This window comes from Brienomyrus brachyistius, chromosome 19 (genome assembly GCF_023856365.1).
Source record: "Brienomyrus brachyistius isolate T26 chromosome 19, BBRACH_0.4, whole genome shotgun sequence".
Lineage (NCBI taxonomy): Eukaryota > Metazoa > Chordata > Actinopteri > Osteoglossiformes > Mormyridae > Brienomyrus > Brienomyrus brachyistius.
The window spans coordinates 3,402,673-3,421,647 of NC_064551.1; the positions used below are offsets into that span (position 1 = coordinate 3,402,673).

General features: G+C 43.6%; 1 protein-coding gene and 1 long non-coding RNA gene across 6 annotated transcripts in view; one reads left to right on the top strand and one right to left on the bottom strand.

Annotated features, from left to right (window-relative positions):
• Positions 1-7,944: 7,944 nt before the first annotated feature.
• Positions 7,945-17,117, bottom strand: LOC125715209 (uncharacterized). Its single transcript, XR_007383961.1, has 2 exons — positions 17,049-17,117; positions 7,945-8,988 (listed from the first exon to the last, which is right to left on the bottom strand). It is a non-coding gene; the product is annotated as an uncharacterized LOC125715209 (long non-coding RNA).
• The window catches only part of LOC125715208 (heparan sulfate glucosamine 3-O-sulfotransferase 5-like), a 42,416-nt gene continuing 40,270 nt past the window's right edge, over positions 16,830-18,975 (top strand). For 2 of the 5 annotated variants that reach the window (XM_048986518.1, XM_048986517.1), the window contains exon 1: positions 16,830-17,166. The gene's annotated coding sequence lies outside the window, so the exon portion shown is untranslated. The remainder of the gene's footprint in view (positions 17,167-18,975) is intronic. The other 3 variants (XM_048986519.1, XM_048986520.1, XM_048986525.1) reach the window with 3 other exon arrangements.

Here is an 18,975-nt window from a genome sequence, read left to right on the forward strand (position 1 = left end):
GGCGTCATAAATGAGGGGAAGGCAGCAGAAATATGGGCTCTAAAAAAATTGGAAACATAATTGGATTGGCATGGGTCAGGGGCCCATTATGATATGCTGTCATGGAGCCCAAAATCTCTAGCAGCCCCTGGGTTGGAGACCCCTGTTATGGGATCTATCATTCCTTCCTTTTGCAGTAATCATCAGGCCAGCTGTTATCATGAATGGCCAACTCTGAGCATTCACAAGCTCCTCTGGCAGGGTCTCTACACCTCACATCCGTTACTCTGAAGCTCTGAGCATTCACAAGCTCCTCTTGCAGGGTCTCTACACCTCACATCAGTTACTCTGAAGCTCTGAGCATTCACAGATCCTCTTGCAGGGTCCCTACACCCCACATCCGTTACTCTGAAGCTCTGAGCATTCACAAGCTCCTCTTGCAGGGTCTCTACACCTCACATCCGTTACTCTGAAGCTCTGAGCATTCACAAGCTCCTCTTGCAGGGTCTCTACACCTCACATCCGTTACTCTGAAACTCTGAGCATTCACAAGCTCCTCTGGCAGGGTCTCTACACCTCACATCAGTTACTCTGAAGCTCTGAGCATTCACAAGCTCCTCTTGCAGGGTCTCTACACCTCACATCCGTTACTCTGAAGCTCTGAGCATTCACAAGCTCCTCTTGCAGGGTCTCTACACCTCACATCAGTTACTCTGAAGCTCTGAGCATTCACAAGCTCCTCTTGCAGGGTCCCTACACCTCACATCCGTTACTCTGAAGCTCTGAGCATTCACAAGCTCCTCTTGCAGGGTCTCTACACCTCACATCCGTTACTCTGAAGCTCTGAGCATTCACAAACTCCTCTTGCACGATCCCAAAGTCTGCTGCTGGGCGGGACAACTCGCGTTATAAATGGACAGTCCTTTAAATGTGAATGAGAAACACGTCCGACCGCTGCACCCGACAGCCGGATCCCAGTTATTGATTGGGCCTAATAACTCACGCTGCAGTTACGCATGCACAATGGGGAATTGTTTGCCTGTTTCATGCCGCCTAATGATACATTTTGACAATAGTTAATGGGTCCGGTCCTTGACAATTCACTGGCCACCAGCTTCTCTTAATAAAGAATTACCATTTGGAAATGAACGGCGCTACATCGGCTGAGCGACATGGGGAAGTCCATTAGCTCACCACGCCTCGCTCTGCCAGCCAGCATTCGCCCTCACGTGCTGATGCCTCATCTTCAGCACTTTCCAGATATCGATCTTTCACTTTGCCCTGTCATTTTAACAACTGTTACCTTTGTCTGTTGATGTACATCCTTGGATGGGCAATTTTCCACCTTCCGTGGAATATCCATTTTTAGCAATGTTTTATTAATCGAATACCCAAATACAGAAATATCAGGAAATATAATATGGGAGAAACAAGATCACATTAAACTCTTTAATTACAAATGCTTGACGTGGTGATGGACCTCATGCCACTCACTAGCGAGGCTTCAGGAGCGATGAGAATTGTACAGTAATCGATGCCGTGCCGGCGTGCGGTTTTCCCCGTCCGATCGAGTGTCCCCGAGCCGTCGCCGGTGGCATTTGGTCCATATGCTGCACAGCCACTTCCTGTCTCCACTGACCTTTCCCCCCTGCGGGCCAATTAGAAGCTGACATTTCCCAACCCCGCCTTCCAGGTCTAATGAACATGCAAAACAAATCCTGAGTTATGGACACTATGGATGACATGGGTTAACTGGCAATGAGGAGGGGGCGGAGATGCGGGGGGGGGGGGGGGGGGGGGGGGGGCAGGTGCAGCTTTGACAGTGTAGGAGAACTGAGTGTCACTGTAAGGGTGATTGGAGGTGTCCAGCTATACCATAAATTGACCTCAGTAAAGCATAGGAAATTCCATCAGGAATATTGGGCAGTCTCTCTCTGGGTTTTGGGTATGCGGGACGGTAAAGGTATCATGGAGGAGACCCCCCCCCCCCCCCCCACACGATTCATCGTGGAGGACCAACATATCCCCCAATCAGCCAAATTTATCATGCAGCCCCACCCACCACACACACTCAGGTATCTTTGTGGGGACTCGCCATTCATTTCTATGGGGAAAACTCTAATCCCAATACGATGACCTTAACCCCCACCCACATCCATAAGTAACCAAACAAAATACAAGACTTTTGGCATTTTTAGATTTTTTGATTGCGGTCACAGATTTTTATAAAGTTGAGTTTGAAAAAAAATGGTCCATGAAACATCAAAATAACACGACACACATTCATATACACACACTCATATACACACATTCATATACACACATTCATATACACACATTGATATACACACACTCAGCAAAATTTACCAGTCCGGACCTGGTCATGATATCACTGGCTAGATCTCCACTGTAACGCATCTCATTTGTGCATCTTTTACGTCTTTCGATATTAACACTAACAATTATGTCCCGGCATTTGGCTTGTGCTGTTGCAGTCGTCAACCACATTTGCATAGCGAGTAGCTGTTAAGTCAGTCAGCAGCCTGGTCCGATAGGAGGATTCATGGCCCAGCTGAACATTTACACGTTACGCTGGCCGTTATCCGATTCAGGAGGATGGACACTTTTATTATCCTGCTTTATGCGATTGTCGTTTTATTTTAGTCACTCGCTTTGTCTCTTCACCGGTAAAAGCTATAGGAAGTCCCATAAATGCAAATCCCCTTTTGATTCTATGTGTAAAATACCGCATCTCCCCAGTCAACACTGAATATCCTGCGTTTAATGTGTACAACTTTATTTTAGGCATGTTTGGCTTCTGATATACATCTCGAATAAAATGTTCTTCCTATATTTTCCATTCATTTCCGCATATAACTATGTTTACCATTCCCACGGAGCTGCCGAATCCTTAAGTAAGTTTATTAAGACTGGGAAGCAGCTTATTCTGCTTAATTGTACTCGCGAAAAATATGACGCTTAAAAATACACGAATCTCTGTCCGCGGACAAGGTTAGGACTCACGTGGATGAAAATTAGTTACACGGGAGGGGCACGCCGGCCCCCGCTCTCATGCCAGCCTGAGTCAGTGCTGGGACCCGCGCCCTGGTTTATTTCTACAGACGTTGTAGATTAATGGAGAAACCGACTGAAAACGTTAAAAAATCAACAGAAAGACTGGGCTAGAGGGGTCTTAAGGTTTTATAATAATGAAAAACATCTATATTTGCTATGTAGGTCAGTGAGTGCTGTGCTTTAGCCCTTCTGCATTCCCTTGCCTCTCTGGGCTGCTGTACACTTCTTTCAGACACATAGTTCGATGTTTATCCAATTTGGCTTTTTTAATTCCTGCAAATGTACCAGAGCAGCAACGCGGCACACGGCTCTCAGGTCATGTGACCATCCTGGAGGCGTCTGGAGCGGCATAAAGGAACAGAACGGAGAGTCGATTGCAGCCAGTGGGACAGTTTTCAGTAGGCTGCACTGCAACCGCCACAAAGAAAAGTAATACCTCTGAGCTTAAGGGGGGGGAGGGGGGGGGCAGGGCAGGGGTGGTATCTGAGTATCAGTATCTTGTCCAGCTTCAGTAATCCTAGTGCAGTGGGTTGTCTCTTGGTAAGTCTTGACATGAATGGAAAGCAGGCCATAAACACAGTCACCCAGTGATGGCTGCTCCCTCATGATAGCTGTCTCCTCGCGGTGATAATTGCCACCCAGTGATAGTTGCCTCCTCATGATGGCTGCCACCCCACCATGATTGTCACCCCACGATTATTGCCACCCAGTAATGGTTGCCACCCCATGATGGTTGCCACCCGGCAATGGTTGCTACCCCCGTGATGATTGCCTCCCAGCGATGGTTACCACCCAGTGATGGTTGCCACCCGGCCATAATTGCCACCCTATGATGATTGCCTCTCGGCGATGGTTGCCACCCTGCGACCCTGCGATGGCTGCCACCCTGCGATGGTTGCCACCCTGCGATGGTTGCCACAGCGCTTTTGCCGATGCTGGCGTCCAGTCAGCCGCAACCTGTCCTCCGTCCCAGAGCTGAAGTTAAAGTGGAGGCAGACTGAAAAACCCTGAAGATAAAGCGTCAACACGTATTCCCTGGGTACACTACAGCAGGCACGCAGGCTCTCCGTTTTGCTGAGGCTCGTCGTGAGAGAGTGGGTCCCTTACTTTCGGAGGGGGAGGTGGGTGTTGGGAGGCGGCTGAGAGTTTTGTCATTATTAAATGTCATCTGTGTTCTCCCGCCCATAATCGTTTGTGAGACACCATTATGCGAGGCCATCGCAGAGGCCCCACACGGAGCCATCTGTCAGACTCTCGCCATAACCTTGACTGCATCCCCGTCAATGACCTACGCCATTATTGTTTCGGCTCAGCGGGACGACCCCCCGCCCCTAACACCTTCTCCACACGTGCTATTCCTTAATTAGACGCCATGGCTCCTCTGGATGTTAGCGAGCATATTAAACCTTGAGTGGAAGGTCCATAAATTACAGGGCACTACATGCAAGTATACATAAGCATCCGGGATTATCGGAATGTCGTTATATCAGTCGCAGGATCGATCCTTGACATTCAGCTGGTTTAACCTTAACAGCTGGTTCAAAAACAAGGAACAAATGAACGCCGCATCAGACATTGAGAAGGATAAGTCAGATAATAAGGATGGACAAGCCCAGCCTCCAGTAGCTCCTACTTCCTGCAGACATGATCATCCAAGCTGGGGAACGTCTATATTAGACACAATGCCCAGGTAGAAAGTCATACATCTTAATTGTCACAGTCTGTCGCGCCACCACCAATTTCCTTAATGCTATTTCTTTCTAATACAGTTAGGAACCAATAATTCTTGCAAGTCTGGTGACAGAAGCACCAGAGCAGAAAGTCATGTGACCATCGCGACAGAGCGTGACACTGAAACAGCTCATGCCTGTTATTAATTTCTATCTTTACCTTCTCATCAATAACACAATGCTGACAGTCCTTACACAGCCCAGCTTCAGACCTGCAGCACATATTACCACTGAGAACATAAGGCCCTATACTTTCTGTCTCGACTATAAGAGACATTATTGATGACGGTTACGCTATGGGCCCAGTAATTTACGTATTGATTAAAAAAGCTATCATTCCCCACTTTTTAAAGCAAATTAAGTGGCAATGCTTTACATTAACTGCACCTTCATAATGCAATCATGGTGCATTCATAGGACATTCATAAGCAGCATACAATTACACCTTAAAATCCTAACATGTCATAACAGCTTTAGTATACATTATAACAAACATTATATGACTATAGGATTATAATGTTTGTTGTTAATGTATATTACAGCTGTCATGTCTTGTTCAGTGAAAGTATTATACAGTATGCATAGTATGCAGTATTATGTAGTATTATGCAGTATTATGTAGTATGCATTATGTGCAATACTTTAAGACACATTAAGGTAAAATTACATGCTGCTTATGAATGTTCTATTAATGCATAATAAATGCATTGTGAAGGTGCAGATACTGTTTTTCTCCAAATGCCTAGAAAGACTGAAGATTGTATTTCTGACCATAAAGTTTCCAACACAAAGTGTCTTTGCAGGTACAGATGGTTTGCATAATACCACTGGGATTTATTAATGTCTATATTTAACTTTCTGCCTGATTTATGCAATATACTTCTGCTCTTATGTATGCTTTGTCACTACAGCAAGTTGCTTACAGTGATGATTTAGCTACACAACAGAGCAGGACCATAAATATTATCTCCGAATTTAGCAACATTGAGTGGAGGACCGGTTCTTGTTTTTTTAAGTGATCAGGATGCAGGCAGACTTTCATCCCAGCTTGAGAAGCCCACAGAGCTCATTAAGATTTTGGGGAAGGTTGAGATCTAAGTCAGATCCAGGTAAAGTTATGGAGATTTAAACCAATCATGGAAAGTGTTAGGATGTACAGTGAGGCAGGGCACCCTGGCTGGGATGGCAGTCTATCACAGGAGAAAGTAGGTGTGCTCGCACACTTGGCTTATCACAATTATCGGGGTCCTGATGCCTGACGCTACTATTGGAAGGAGATGATGCTCCCTGCTTCAAATGACAGACCTGACGTGATTTATCAATGCATGGAAACTGCAGGTGCCAGCGACGATTGTGGTTTTGGAGATATGTCTCGCTGTACTTGAAGGAATTTTCCAGAGCAAACACACCATCAGTCACAGTGGCATTTTCCCACACCTGCGCTGCAATCTGCAGACTCCTAGCCGGAGATATCTGCTTGGCCAAAGAAACTAAACCCTTCCAGAGTCACAAAAATCATGTCACAAATAGTTTGGGGAAAACTTCTCATACTGTTCCTGGCTGTCAAATGCAGTTCTATCTTTTCCCCAACTACACACATCTCTGTTGTTATTATTCAAGACCATCGGTGATAAAGGAATCGCAGCCTTTCATTTAGCATCTAAAATATCTTAAACTATCCGTTCATCCTCTGTAACTGTTCGTCCTATGCAGGGTCGTGGGGGTCCGGAACCTATGGGTACAAAGCAGGGAGCTACCCAGGATGGGGCACCAACCCATCTCAGGGTATAATCAATGCCTAAGAGCAATTTAGTAACTCTAATTAACCTCAACATGTTTGTGGATTGTGGGAAACCGAAGTACCTGAAGGAAAACCTACAATGACACAGGGAGAACATCGAAAATGCACCATAATAGTGTATATGATGTATATTACTTTAGTGCCAAATACAAGCAGTAAGAGTCTCTATGTATTCATAATGCAGCATGCTGATCAAAGAATGAAAGGAGTCTCTCAGCTCATGACCGAACCATCGCCCATGACACCCGGAGGCCTGTACTGCTGCTGCTGTAGCCTGCAGGCAACACGCACAAGTCACAAATTAGCAATCTTCCTGTGGGCTCATTTACATAATCATCAAAACTGGAAGAAAACCACCACGCTGAAAACGCCCTTATCTGAATCGCGCCTATCTTAGCAAATATGCCCCGACGTGTGTATTCCTCCAGCTTTTTAAATAGAAATTAAATCAGCTTAGTTCAGGCTGTGTGCACCTGAGGTCTGACTAAACGTCACTCTGAAGCTTCTTATATGTGCTTAGTGGCATAAACGGTACCTGTTAGCTGTTTCCCGGCTCGGAGTTAACTCAAGGCTAAAACACTCCAGGCTCCGATGATGCACCGGTGTGTCATGCTCAGAACTAACGGGGTCACGTATAACGGGAACACACCGGCGAGAAGGAACAGAAACGCAGAATGTCACATCACATAACGCTGAGGTTACTGCTGCCTGCTCTGTCTCTCGGCTTCTCCAGAATAAAACGCGGGGAGCAAAGACTACAGCGATCTGATTGCAGCTATCTGTCTGTCAGGAAGGGCTTACCACCCGCCGGCCGGCATGCAAGAGACCCTGCACGCCTACGTGTACCTGCAGGGCTGCAGAAAACATAAGATCTCCACTCCCACATGGACCCCGTAACCTAAAATCAGGACTATCTGGGGCCACTTCAGTTAGAGCGTCAATTTTTTTTACGGAAAATCTTAAATCTTTTAAAACCAAGAATGTTACTACTATTCCACCACGCCTTGCTTCTAAGCAACACAAATCTTAAAGCAGTTCTTTTCCTCAAAACGTTTTATTTAAAGCTAAAAGAAAATGTTGTTTCTGCGATCTAAAAGCGTTTGTGTTTGTGTGCTCATATTTGTGCTTTGCATTGCCTTTGCATTGAATGAGGTCCAATAACAATCTTTTACTGAAACTAATTTTGTTCTTCTACCTTGTCGTGCCGGTGTCCATTAACGGACTCCTAAGCAACATTAAGCAGTCTGCGCAGACCCTACCTTCATCAATTACGTTTGAGCTGCTCTAAGCAGAAAGCAACATCATTATCATTAGTGGGAAGGTGTCATCACTCAACAAAAGCAAACACGTGTCAGCACCTTTTGTCATCAACCGGTTTTATTAACAAATGAATTGTGTACATGGAGCAATTGAGAGGTAATAAAACTCTATAGGTAGATAGGAAGTAGAAATAAAAGCTTGACAAATACAATATAATAAGCAGGCAGTGAGAGTGGTTTGTGTTTGGAGCTGAGACTAATAGATAAACGTGATTCATACAGGGTGGAACTCCAGGAGGGGAACTGTACCCTAATATTGTACCATAAAACCCTGTTCTAAAATCCCCAAGTAAGAAAGGTAGCTTGAAATTGTTTTGTTTCTAGCCAGCTTTTAATGTTTGAATTATCATTATATTCATATGAGTGATATATATTTCAGTGCTAGGATGTGTGTTGTCCACGTGGCTATTCCGGTATGACTTCCACGCAGAACCTTTGAGGTATATCTGAGATACATCAGCTAGACTGTGCACCTTGTGTCTCAGTAGCACAACTGGTTTCCTCGACTCACTCTCCTGCTCTTAAGGTATTGATCTGCCCAGCCAGCCTGTGTGGGTAGGTATGGTCATCTATCAGTGGGGAGGCTGGCCTACAAGACCTGAAATCACTTGCCTTGTCTTGGCCTTCCCAATCAGTCAAGGACCTGCCCTATGAGATGCCGGAGTCACTGTGACCGTGAATCAATAGTCGCACGGCCAAGGGCAGCAGCAACTCCGCACCATGGCCCTCTATCTTAAGAAGTGAGGGGCTGAGGGATGATGCTAAGCTGTGCTCAGGTTCTTCTTCATCATCCACATGAAAAGGCCTTTAGTCACGCTCCTGACTTGGTCAGAAAAACCAAAACTTGAGAATTTGTCTTGATTCCATCTCAGATCCCTAAGACACGAAGGTGCTGGGCGTAGCCAAGAACAACATGGGACTTCCAACTACCTCCCTGTATTTTGTGCCTTATCGAGGATGCCATCAGATAACAGCACATTTTCCCGTCAGTCCTCCATCATGCCAGCTCGCTGAGTCCCGCGGGATTTTGATCGGTCCATAAAGACCATCCTTCTGCAGCTCGTCTTTTCTTCATTAGAGATACCTGTGACACAAGGTAAAGACCATTTGGTCAAAGTTCAGCTGAAATGCAAGAAGCTTCTTGTCGAAGATTTGAAAGTCACATTAGGTGGGATGGAAAATGGAGTTACTTGACGGGGAGATGCAAGGATGTGGTCTCCCTTTTCTGGATGTATACAGTCTGCAATGCGACAGACGGCATAAACGGTATGTGCCTGCAGAGCAACAAAAAACAAAAGCTGCTATGAGTGAAAAATGTCTGTAAAGTAAAAATAAATCAGAAGAATTTCATCAGGTAGGGATGTGAAATGGGCCACATTCATTAATACTATCAGAAATGAACAAGGGACAGGTCTAATGAATCAACACAAACAACCACTGTCATGTGACTTTGCCTCCTGAGATGACCACACCCCCCAGTTCCTTCACACACCTGGTCTAATCAGGATACGCAATGTCTCTCAAATCATAGCCAGAACCCAGAAGTTGACATCAAATAAGTGTTGTAAGCCTGTGGTCACCTTTAAACATCAGATGCAGCCACTTGACTTCTTTGGACACTACAGGAAAACATCCTTTTTACAAAAAAGCTGACAAATTATGTTTGGTTGTGTGCTTTTGATTCACAGTTATACCAAAAAGAGGCAGCAGGTGGAGTGAGAGAGTGAATTCATTCGCTAAAAGCAACTCATTCATGAACTTTGCATTTGGAAAAATTGTTGTTTGTCTAATACTAATGCTTTATGCCAAATGCAGAATATTCTATTTTATGAATAATCCAAATAAAACATTAGGTATTGGGTTTAGCATTATTAATCACAGTGCATAGAGAGGGTAGCATCACCAGACAATAGATATTATAAGCAAAAGACATATATACTCTATACTGGGTAGGACCCATTTTATTAGGTACACCTAGTTAGTAACAGGTAAGACCAACTTTATTAGGTACACCTAGCTAGTACCGGGTAGGACCCATTTTATTTCGGTACACCTAGCTAGTACCGAGTCGGACCCACTTTATTAGGTACACCTAGGTAGTACCGGGTCGGACCCACTTTTGCCTCCAGAACAACTTTCAGGGTAAATTAGTTGCATGTTCAGAGTATCCATTCTGTATGCCACTGCTGCAGTGAGCTATTATTTTTGCACTTATGGCATTCCTGTTACGTTTAATGAGTCCGATAAGCCTCTTATCTTAATAACAAGGTCTTTTCAGGCAAAGAACAATCATTGGTCAACGCCATTGGATGTTTTTGATCCATCACACCATTCTGTGCAAACTGTAGGTGCTGCAGTATGTGAAAATCCAGGCAGGGCGACTGTTTCTGGGATACAGTCACTCCACGTTAATAAATGTATAGATCATGCACTCTAGCCACATTAATGCATAGCCAAACAGTAAGGGAACCTCTTTGACCCTTGTGTGTTTGTGGTATGTATATGGTGGCAGCCATGGGTAGAAATTATGCGGGATGGAGGGGGTTGTAGCCCTCCCAATAATCAAACCAGCTAACCCCCTGGACCCCTTTAAATGGGTGGAGACCTCAACCCGCCCGCCCCCCACCCCAATACTCCACCCAAAGTTATGCCCTTGACTACAGCACAAGACCCATAATTTAAAACAGTAGCATTAATAAGCAGGTGCATCCTGTCTACAGCACTAGCTTGACCCACAAAAAAAGCCATGATCTAAAAATGTCGCGATAGCAACGTGTCGAACAAATGAAGAACCAGACCATTGATTTCCAAATGACTCCCATAACAACTAGCTTTAAGTCAGATTAACATCATCGCAATTGCACTGAGTGAATCTGTTTCCTTTCCCCTACGAACGAAGGCTGAAATCAAGTAGCATTCTCGCTACAAAGGACCTCTCAGATTGCGCTTCTTTTTCCATTAGCTGCGAAGACAGAGAGGGTAATTTCATACTTGTTTATGCCAATGCCATTTGGTTTCACCCACACGGGGACAAATTGATTTCACCCTTCAAATTGCTGGAATCCTCTACTTTCTTCCACTCCTTGACAAAATGAATCATGGTAATGTTCCTTCTAAGTGAAAAGAGAATTAATTTCCACTGCCATCCCGATCTAACTAATAACAGGGTACAAGTCAGGAGAAAATGGGAAACCATTACTCATCTAACATTATCATTATTATTTGTACTCACTTTTGATTGAACCGAAATTTAAGTGGCAAGCAATGAAGACAGGTGGGTGCAGATTTCTGCAGATTCAAACAAAAGCCTTGAAGGCAATTATGTTCCGATTGCCTGTTAACGTCTCTAAGGCAAAGGAAAGTCTTGTAATTCCATATGTATCTTCATCCATGCATGCTATTGAAACTCGGAACGAACATTTTTAGCTGTAAGATATTGCAAAAAGACACAGTTGAGAAAAAAATGAGGTTTAAAAAAATCTTTAAAGCTTTCCGGGGATCGAGATCAAAATGGAGCACGTTGAAAAAAAACACATCTTTGGTGGACGCACCTGTAATTTCTCAAACATATTATGCAATGGAAACAAGGTATTGTAGAAATCGTCAGTCAATCACTCAATTCACGACACATGTATTCAATCTTGATACAATTTTATCAGGCTGTACAGTGCAGGTTGGATGGTGCAGCGAATTAAGGTGTAGCATCTCTGTTCCTGTGATTGGATGGTCACTGGTTTGAGACCAACTTTGGCAAAAATAGTCACATGCCTGTGGGCCCTTAAGCGAGGCCCTTAGCCCCCAGCTCCACGGGCGTCGCTACAGGTGGTTGCTCTTCCCTGCCAAGCTTGCTCTCACCTGAAGCATGAAGCAGAAGGTGGGCTAGGCGAAAAAAAAGAATCTCTTCATGGGGATCCATGAGATATTATTATTATTACAATATCCCCAAGGCCATGTATTCGCTTCCTGGCTCGGCTTTGTTTATACGCAGCATGGAAGTTGTCCCTGTGATCCCACTGGTTTCCCACTGGTTGCTCTGAGGTGTCCTGGGATGATCCGGTGCTGGTTGCACCAAGCCTTTCTCACATACATGCTCATAAAATTACGCGACTCAGAAGTGATGAGTTCATTGACGAGTGGGCCAGCCAGGACCAGAACCTGGACCTTAATTTAATTCCACAACGTACCAAAATTCTGTCAACTTAGTGTAAGACTACGTTTGCAGGAAGAATGGCCCCGCTTTCAGTTATCAGAGATAAAACGAAAGCCGCAAATCAATAGTGGCATAATGAATACAGAACAGAATAATGGGGGTTATGGATAATAAAACAATGATCTTTGCCAAGAAAATGGAGCTGCAGGAAATGCCAGGGAGGGTGGGGTCATGTCCTGTCAGACGGATCATATTTCTAGAGGCTAAACTGTTTTCAGACAGAAGGCAGGGAAATGTTCACCTCACGTTAGTGTTATTACACACAGTGTTACTTTTGTTTATATTTCATATATCCTAATTTATCCTTGGGTGTTTTTGTTTTAAGGTAGAATTTTATTCTTAGTAATGTTTAGAAAGAACAAATTTAATTAGAATAAATCATATAACTTTAATAAAAATGTTATATGACTAAATTAGAATGTGCTGCAATTTTTTATCTCGGTAATTTCTGCTGTTTACTCTCAGTACATGTTTAAATATTAATTTAACCACATAAAAGCTGCTATTCATTAAGAGTTATTAGTTAAGCTTTTGGCCTGCTTCTTGTCTGATCGTCTTAATGAGGGGAAGGCACCCTAAATGAACGAAATAGCCTTTTTTCATTGGGTCATTGCTGACAAAGCTGCCCTCCATTTTGCCAGCGTGATGTACGCTGTTCATAATGTCCTCACCACAGCCATCCAGGCTCCCACTATTACTACTCCGAAACAAATTTGAAAAGGAAGATTTAAAAATTGGATACATTGACACAAGAGTGCCCTTATAGTCGACTTGTACATATAGTCAATATACTATTATTATCACTCCAGCCATTAAATCATATTTTAATTAATAAAATGGCAACAGGCCATGTGATGATGCTAGATTTTGTTGTTTTCGTGCTTCCACACCTACCAGCACTACCCCGTTTACTGATTTGGTCGTGTTTCTTCTGCAAGGTGAAAGCAGAAGGTTTGCATGATGATCAGCGTCCATGTGCAGTACAAGTGGCTGGTTGGCATCTTCATAATGACTCATAGTCTCGCTCAGATCCTGTCGTCCATCCCTGGGATTGATTCTGGGAGAGATTATGTCCCGCGACCTGGTTCCTGGTGGGGAGGGGAGGCATGCCCCCCCCCCTGCAGTTATCCCAGGCGGAGAGTGTGAGACATCACTGGACTGACAGGGTCATACAAGGCTCAGCTACTCATGCATTTTTACACTGTTGTCTTTCTCTTTCTCTAAGCCACTTGACATTTTTTCCCAATTGCCCTGCTGGCCAGTGCTTTGAATGCTTATATTCAAAGGGGTTCCACATATGTCCATGCATTGCAAAGCACTGCAATTTTTGTTGCAGGTCCCCCCCGTTTTGTGTTCACAGACGATGCAAATGCTGCAGAAGTGAACAACTAACCAGACAGCAGAGAACAGAGACACTTAATTTTGCTAGTGACTTAAAACGTTGTACAAAGCACGCATACTGTATCAGCACAGTTCTCTCACTACCTCTTGCACAGCCCTCTCTCCTGGGTGTTGCTTGCCAGTTCACTGCCTTTACTGCCATATCTAAATGCCACCATTAATGAGATAAATACTATGCATGCATCCACAGCAATACACTGGTCCCAGAGCTTAAATGGGCTCCTAGTAAATACTAATTAATAAGGTCTTTCTGTCATTTTAAACAAAACAACCACAAATCCAGAGTTATTTAGCATTCTTGTCATAGCTGCTTTAAGACAAGAACTCTGTTAGAGGATTCAGGTGCTGGTCACCTTCAAAAGCTGCTGTGTTTCATTCCGTTGATTTGAATACCAGGTACTGCAAGGTCGCCTTAACACTTGTGATTGCAGCACTCGGTCAAGAACTGGCCATTTTAATTTCAGGACCGGATACCCCATGGAGCCAAATGACTGAGCTAGAGGACTGCCGTTCCATGTAAGCAACATCAATTGGATTACCAGAATGCTCTCAGAATGATTACAATGCGGACGCAGGTGTAAAAGCCAGATCCATAGTGGATTGTATTCCTTTTATCGAAATGGATTACATTCCGTACGCTATTCGCTTAGCAGAAAGCCTCCTTGAGACTGACTTACAAAGCCCAGGCAGATCTGAGCATTGCAGCAGCAAGTACGACACGGAATCCATCCTTCTGGACTATACCAATAACCCACGACAACGATCTGCAGACTGAATGCGGAGTGGAGGCAGCACAAAGTGGCAAATAAAAACCAGCTGCCTTTCAGATGCTTTTAAAAAGCAACACACATGCACACCAACAAGGATATATGGTTCATCTCCGTTTAATGAATGAAATGTGCATTTCAAAATAGTGCAAGAAATTCTGTTCTGTTTTTCCATCCATCCATTTTCTGACCACTAATCTTGGCCAAGGCTGTGGGAATCTCCTGTTTTATTTCTTCATACTGAACATTTTCATCAGGGATCATCAATTTGTTTTCCTCCCAGTAATATTAAGAACAGCAGATAATTATGCAGACAGTTTGAAATAATATTATTTATAGCTGGGATTGAAATTCCAAGAGTGGCTTGGTTGCTTTTTCCTCTGGCAATAAACCTAACATGCTTTAAATATCCAGCTTAGGAAATGATCAGTGTAAAACCTTAAATTAAGTCACACTGGATAATGTTTACGTGTTTATGCTCACGTAATAAAGATTTTCCATCCTGTCTTAAGTCTTTTCTCCCAAACATGAAACCATGTGATGTATTTAAACTAAGCTTGTTAGTAGCAGAAATTGTTCCTTAGACATTATTGATTATTTTATTGATACCCGGGGAAAACACCATTATTTTAATGTGGCATAACTGCTTTTTTTTAATATACAGACAGAATCTTCATAAAGGGCTATTAACTGATGTTTCCATCTTGTATTACTAATCACCAGTGTGGTAACCTTCCCATTACATATCTTAAGTATTGCCTTAAGCATGATTAAGTTTTGATAAATAATGTTCATGTACTGCTTTACATTATTTAGTACATTCTGGTGATTTCCATAATTGCAGTGGACATACCCTGACGAGGCAGGATGCATTAGACATCGGGAGAAGCACAACATATTGCTTTAAAGTGATAGCAGTGGTAACATTCCATTACAGGCACGTACAATACTATTGTTACCAAAGATATGGAAAAGTCAGTGACAGATTAAAGAACAACATTGAGCTGGCCATAGTGTATGCATCTGTGTGCCCTGCAATGCACTGGAATCCCATCAAGGATGTACTCTTTGCTGCAGCCTCACTGCAATCTCATAAGTGGTCAGAAGATGGATGGATGGATGGATGGTACTGTATATATACACTTTTGCAAGTACTACACACACACACACACACACACACACACACAAATACACACACGGAGATAAGCGCACATGACACTGTGGAGCCCTGGAAGAGGCCAGCCAAGTTCTCTCACGCTTGACAGATTCAATCTGTTCTCAGGATGACTGAATAATTGAAAGTTCTAACTCAAGACCATCTGGCTGCTATGAAGGCTAGAGAAAGATCCCAAGTTCGTCTAATGCATTTGGTGACCCGCTGTAAAACTAAGCTATCGGTATCTCCACTGGACAAGAAATTCAATATCTTCTCCCAACACGATTACTGATAGTGATGGCAATAGCACTGTAGTTTTTACAGTTTTCTTTTTTTTTTTCTTTGGTCGTCTGCCAGGGGTTTCTCGGTATTTGATCACGAGTATTGTTTGACATTGTTTATTCTTTGTAGGTCAGGGTAAACTTATGTTTATGTTTAATGTGCCCACAGTAGACAGGCATTCTTGTTAAATCCAAGTCTGACGGATTATCATGCAGTTGTAGTTACATACTTTGCAGATATATTAAGCTTATGAGTGCCTGATGAAACTGCAAATACTTTGCACGATTCCCTTGTAAGATTTGTAGCTTAATTCATTGTGTAAGTTTTACTACTGTCCGTTTATATTTTCCTTACAGCATTCTGGTGAAGGATAATTTAAGTTCAACATTACAGTTAATTTTGGGCTTCAGCCTGCATTGTGCAAGATTTCCAGCTGTAGCCTCCTGAAATGAATTATCAGATATTTGTTCTTACATAATTTTTGTATAAATAAAATGTTTAGTGCTATGAATATTATGTGCGCAACGCCCCCCAGAGTGCACAGTCAACATACAAGTGGTGAGGACAACAGCAAACAGGTTTATGTCCCACATAGACCAGCTGACTACTCATATTTTGACATGACTATGAATTGTGATAGGGTTGCAAGTTCAATTCTTGTCCTCAGCTCTCCGTGCAGAGTCTGCAAATTCTCCGTGTTTATACAGGTATCGTACGGCACTCCCCTTTCCTCAGAAGTACAGAAATATACAGCTATGTCAGTCAGTATCTCACTACCGTGCCTTTGTGTGCATGTGTGTGTACCCCACAAAGGATCGTCATCCTTTCCAGAGTGTCCCCTGCCCAATGTCTTGTTGGAAGATGCTCCAGGCGCCCCGTGACGCCGTAGTAAGAATAAGTGTGAAGAATAAAAGGATGGATTTATTTTAATGTAAGGCAATTTAAGGCTACCATTAAGATATGTAAATGTATTTCTGGAGATGATTGCGAATGTCGGACGAACAACACACCCTAGCAGCCCGCAGAGATGTGCAAAAGGCGCTTTACTGAATGAAGCGGCTTCGGTCCTCCTTCGTATGTCACCGTAGCGCCACGTGACCCGGCGGCCGTCACCGTTACCTGTCTGCATACGGAAACGAGCGACGCGGGATTACGCGCTTATAAGGGGATTTATTTAACGAAAAGCGCTTAAAAACAGCAAGAAAAGTTGGTGTGACTGAGAGGTGAATGTACGTCCGTGTGTGTGAGGGGGAGCGGAGGGCGGAATAGAAAGAGAGCGGGAGGGACAGAGAGACAGAGGGAGGGAGAGAGAGAGAGAAGAAAAGCACCTGGTGACGGGCAGCGCCGGGAAATGGGGGGAAGCGTCCCGACCTGCGCCGCGTCTCCGCCCTTTGCTGCATTTCCACGGTGAGAGGATAGCCGTGTCCCACGGAGGATGCCGAGCAGGTAGGGCGGTGGCTCGGCGCCGGAGAGCGGCCGCTTGGGAGGGGGTGCGAAGTACAGGTCTGGGAAATACTCCGAGGGCATGAATACGACGAGCAAGTAGCGATTTGTACACCTAAGGCGCTATTAAAAAAAAAAAAAAAAAAAAATATATATATATATATATATATATATATAGAGAGAGAGAGATTTATTTTATATTGGGATAATGAGACTCGCCGTTAAGTGGCAGCCGCCTGAAACATCTGGTAATACTTGGGGATAATTAAGTAGCGCCGGGCAGAAGAGCCCAAACACGCCGTTTTTCTTAAGTTTTACAGACAGACAGGCGTGAAACTGATCGTGGTATTTCTATGGACAGATTTCTTTCCTTTAGTCATTTATTACGAATTTGTCATGAAGTTGGCGTCGCGGGGGCAACTTAGTGCAGACACTACAGGTCAGGAGCCTGACAGAGATCTCCGGCGCGATTTTTAGGGCAAAAATCAAGCGATGCACATTTATCAGCGCTCGAATAAATTCAGCAGTTTAATTATGTTAATGAAATACGTCGTGGCCGTGAGGATCCAACGGCACGCCGGTTAATGTGAGGCTGCTGTTTATCCATAAGCGTGACGAATGTCTCACTTTGGAGGAAAATTGAAAGAAAAAGTTAGTGCTGCATGATTTCTTTTAAAAATTATACACTTAACATATTACGATTTCATTATAGTGACAACCCAATCAAGTAATGAAGTCGTCTGCCGTATTTAATGAGGAAATAAATCTGGACATGTTGACTGATTTGATCTGGACAGACTTGCGTGGTTTGTGCGTTAATCCGTTTTGTGTTATGTTACTATAGTATTTATAAGTATTTATAGTAAGATATATTATCGTATTTGTCTGCATTTTTTTCTTACATGCATCTGTGGGGTGACGAGTATTTAAAATACAGCGTAATGTGGTGAAAAACTGTGCAAACAACACAGTTGTATAATTAGCTGCCTTTTAACAATTCCCGGGATGTTATTTTACATGATGTTTAGGTTCCTTTAGCGGCTTTTCTGGAAAGTAAAACTGTGGTGGTTCGGTTGTTTTCACAGTATGTCTCTGTGCTATCTGGAGGAAAACATCAGCATACTCGCACGGAGCCGCGACGCCTTGTGGAGGCATCTCTGATGCTCGGGGGCGTGTGTTGCACCATTTGCCTTTTCGCTTGTGTCAGTTTGGCAGAAAAAGGAGATATTTTGCACATCGCGCTGCCATAACAGGGCGGATTTCATACCAGCTGCTTTAGCAAAAGATGCTTAATAAAAAGGACACGAGGAAGTGTTTCAAGCCTAATCACTGGCTTTCTTGTAAAGCCCCAATCTAAATCTTCTGGGCTGCCTCCAGAGGTTTCCCTTAATAGTCTGGAAGCATGGAGTGCTCCGCAGTGCATTTTTTATGAGTGCCTTTCCCTGAGCACCCTCAGTAGTAGATTTAGCCCAGGGAAGAAATGTGATTTATTTAGTGCTGACAGAAACACATAGTTCGGACCCAGACCTAAAAACGAACAGCTGAATTTAAATAATTAAATAAACAAGAAAATAAATACATCAATTTTTAAAACCGCTCGAAGTATGAAAAAGACTCGTTAAAGATGTGCATGGGAAAAGCGACCAGAGTAAAGACACTGAGTACTTAGAGCAGTGCTTTGAGAAAGAATGGCGTATAAGCACCCCCCCGGCCTGTGAGGGTCAGAGAGCGTACTGCTTTTTCGTCTTGCCCTTTCATGGAGCTGTTCTTCAAAGAGCTTCCTCCCTGCAGTCAAGATGTGCCTGTACGGTA